The 3,861-nt window shown below is 55.8% G+C and overlaps 1 protein-coding gene across 4 annotated transcripts in view; it reads left to right on the plus strand.

Annotated features, from left to right (window-relative positions):
- The first annotated feature begins 1,727 nt into the window (after nt 1-1,727).
- Nucleotides 1,728-3,861, plus strand: part of GAPVD1 (GTPase activating protein and VPS9 domains 1) — a 51,104-nt gene continuing 48,970 nt past the window's right edge. For 2 of the 4 annotated variants that reach the window (XM_019541041.1, XM_019541044.1), the window contains exon 1: nt 1,750-1,806. The gene's annotated coding sequence lies outside the window, so the exon portion shown is untranslated. Of the gene's footprint in view, nt 1,813-3,861 lie in introns of all 4 variants that reach the window. The other 2 variants (XM_019541042.1, XM_019541043.1) reach the window with 2 other exon arrangements.

Consider the following 3,861-nt stretch of genomic DNA (forward strand, 5'->3'; position numbering starts at 1 on the left):
TTTAAGAGGAGGCTAGATGAACACCTTGCTGGGGTCATTTAACCCCAGTACTCTTTCCTGCCATGGCAGGGGGCGGACTCGATGATGACTCGATGAAGTCCTGGTTCACCCAGATTTACAATATCTGAAGATGCACTGAATTTAACTGCCACCAAAAAAAAAAAAATGACTTAAAAGGCTGTAAAATCTCTTCCTCTCCTGTCCCATCTTTTTGTCTCTTTATCTGACCCGTCAGCTCAGTCCACCATGGCACATTGCCAACTGTCATCTGTTATTTGCCCCTCTTTCATACTGCAAAATCCATTGCCAGCTTTGGGTACCTTCCTCACCCACTCTCTTTGCTTTCTTGGGCTGAACTGTTCTGAAAGGTGTGGGTTTTCATCACTACAAAGTTCTCTCATTATTTCTTTTGTGTGGGAAAGCTGCTCTGCTGATACACTCTCCTTGACTGCCAGGCCCATAGAACCAGGCACCTTTGAACCCCTCCATAGGCCTCTCCCATGCAAGGTCTTGCCTACATCTAAAAGAGAAGTTGGGCCAGTTTATCAAGTCACATACAAGCTCTTGCTTAAAGTGCTACTTTGGTCTTTGAAGCCTGTGACAGGATACATCAAAACTTTCTGAGACCACTTCTGTTTTCTGTTGTGACAGCTAGATGGACCAGGACAGCCTCCCATGCACCCACAGTAACGCAACCATCCATCCTATTTTGGTGAAGGCTCTGTTTTTTGGAGCTTCCTAGCACCTGAGACCAGGGTGTGAAACTGTCCTGACATGTTTAAAAGTAACGTATTGTACAACTCATCTCTTCGCACAGGCTGCTCCCCAGTTTTAAAGTGATGGGCCTAGCAACAGTGTTCAGATGATAGCAGCCCTCAGTGACTAAGAGATGAGAGGGGAGGTGCTAAGGTCTTCCTGCAGGTAGATGTCATTGTGCATTGCAGTTATGCAAAGGATGCCTAGATGCCAGCTCTGTCTGAAGTTCAGAGGGAATTGCTGTACATCACTGAAATGCTAACCTACAGAATTTGCACCTTAGAGTGTAATGGGCGTGAGCATTTGAATTCAGTTGTTTGCTCATGCCTCTGGAGCAAACTGCTTGAAGTGAGATGGTTTATTTGCTGCCATGGAAGTTCCCTGTCTTGAGATAAACAGATCCCTTTATAAGATTGCAGCAAGTAGGTGAATAAGAGCACAGATACCTCTGCAGACAGGCTAGAGAGCCTAGTACTTTACTGATTGATTGCATGGGAGCGAACTGCTGCTGGACTTGGTCGTTTCTGTGTGGGGATGGAGCTTGATCCACAGCTCGTGCTGGAGCGCTGCTAAACGGCCCTGTTGTTGCACGGCACAGGTAGTAGACACCCGTGCCTTGTGGGGCACGAAATGGGAAGGCAAAGGCGGGGAGCTCTCATCTACTGTCATCGCAGCATAAAAACCAGCGGAGTGGTTCAAAGCCCGGTAAAACCTTGGCACGAGAGCTGCTCCCCTCGAGTCAGACCCCAAGGCGGAAAGAGGGGCAGGGGGGGCCCGACTTAACCACGCGGAGACTACGAGTCCCGACAGCCCCCGGGCGCCCCTCCCGCATGCGCAGTGCTGTCAAGCTCGTCCGGGTCTAGAACTATGGATCCCGACACCTCTCGCGCGCCTTTCTCGCATGCGCAGTGTGGGCCTGGCTCGTCAGGGTCTAGGACTACGGCTCCCGCCAGCCCTCCCGCATGCGCACTGCGGCCTGGCTCGTCCGCGCTGAGGCGGCCCGTGAGGTGGCGGAGCGGCCGGGCCGGAGCTGGGGCGGCGGCGGCGCCAGCACAGGTCGGCTAAACCCGTTCCCTCCACTCCCGGCCCCTTCGCGGCACCTCTCCCCGCCTCGGGCCCGCGCCACGCCGGGGCCCCGGTGGGCCGTGCCGGGACCGCCCCGAGCGGGCTGCAGTCCTCGCCGCAGCGCAGCGCGGCCCGAGGCCCGGACTCCATGGAGGGGAGGCCGCGGCGACCGTGCTGCGTGCCCTCCCTGCTGTCCCCCCCGGCCGCTCCAGCGGCGCCAGGGCTGCTGGAGCGCGGCCAGGTCGTGCCTTGCGCGCGGGCCGGGAGGGCTTGTCTCCGCACTCGGGGCCTGCCGCGCGCCCGGGCCTCTGGCAGCGAGCTGACCCGTCACGGGCGCGGCTGGGGGCGGCTCCCCGCTTCTCCCGGGGCGCTGTCAGTGCCAGTCTGCGCCGTGTCAGGGCCGTGCGCGGCGTGCGCGCAGTTTGGCTGTCCGGGCTGGCCGCGCCGGGGGCGGGGGTCGGACCAGCCGTTGCCCCCGCCGGTTCCCGCCAGCCGGTTTCCGTGATTCTGCAGGGTCCGCTCATGCCCAGGTGTCGTCTGGGCAGCAAGTCCAGCTGGCGCCTTGTCTTTCCATACATGCGCGCAGCCCCGGCTTCTCTCTGCCTCCACCAAGCTTCTCATTTCGTTTCCAGCCACACTTAGGACCTTTCCCAGTCATCGCTGGGCCGTGCTCACGCTCATGGCGTACGTATCTATAACCCTGGTATTTTATTTTGCGGGTACAGCAGGTGCCGGGACTTGGCTTAGGTGGTTGTGTGCCTTGAGGCACGGTGCTCTGTAAGGTGGCCCCGTTTCCTCTGAAGTTCGTGTGGAAGGAAACCCCAGGTGCAGATGCTGCATGTTGCCAGGAATCCCGTGTTCCTGTGAGGAGCCTGTGGGGAAAGACTTTCCAGTTCCTATTGGATGCAGTTTAAGAGTCAGCTGGGACTCCCCCCAGCTTCCGAGTCTCTAGTTATGTTTGTGGCTGGATAGAAGAGTTGTCTCTAGTCCCTTTGGAGGAGCCACCTCTTTCTGACCTGTGCCTCTGACACTGCTTGTGGGCATTTCTACCATGTGTTGTTCTCCTGCCATCCATCGTGCCCAGCTTCCTTGGCCTGTTGTGCCTCGCATTCTGGTCGAATGGCAGGGTATGTCCACTTGCTTGTTTTTAGTTATAAGCTTCAAGAAGAAAAGCTCCTGGCTGTCATTAGCTGTGCTGCACACTAGCTGGGTGCATCGGTTTCCTGTCTTCTAAGGTTTAAATTCTAATTTTCTTAATCCTCCTTTACTGACGGCACTAGCAATGAAACTTGAATGGGCAGAGCTAATTTCCAGACTGTTTCTGGGCAGGTGCATGACTTTTAACATGCATGTGGGAGGCTATATGCATGTTGGAACAACACACAAAGCTGTGGGGGACTCATGTGGATCAGGCGCAGGGCCTCTTACTGAGGCTTGGCAAGCCATCAAGGGCCACATGACAGGCAGCCAGGAGTAGATAAATATTAATTTCCTAAATCTTTTAAGGGCTCCGTGGGTCAGATAGAATGGCCTGGCAGGCCACATTTTGCCCACCCTGATGTAGACAGACCCTTGCATGGACATAGTTTCATAATTAGTAGAGTTGGAAGGGACCTGAGCAGATCATCAAGTCCAACCCCCTGCCATGGCAGGAAAGAGTACTGGGGTCAAATGACCCCAGCAAAGTGATTGTCTTGCCTTGTTTTAAAGACCCCCAGGGTAGGAGCCAGCACTACTTCTCTCAGAAGTTGGTTCCAGACCCTAGCTGCCTTGACAGTGAAATAGCGCCTCCTGATGTCTAGTCTGAATCTACCCCCTGCCAGCTTGTGACCGTTATTCCTGGTCACTCCTGGTAGTGTTTGGGGGAACAGGGACTCCCCCAGTGCCTGCTGGTCCCTTCTGACTAGTTTGTAACAGGCCACTAGATCCCCCCTCGGCCTTCCCTTGTGGAGGCTGAACAGGTTCAGGTCCCGTAGCCTGTCCTCGTAGGGCCTGCCCTGCTGTCCCCGATCGTGCGAGTGGCCCTCCTCTGGACCCTCT

The sequence above is a fragment of the Crocodylus porosus genome, unplaced genomic scaffold (genome assembly GCF_001723895.1).
Source record: "Crocodylus porosus isolate Cpor-Errol unplaced genomic scaffold, CroPor_comp1, whole genome shotgun sequence".
In the NCBI taxonomy this organism is placed as follows: Eukaryota; Metazoa; Chordata; order Crocodylia; family Crocodylidae; genus Crocodylus; species Crocodylus porosus.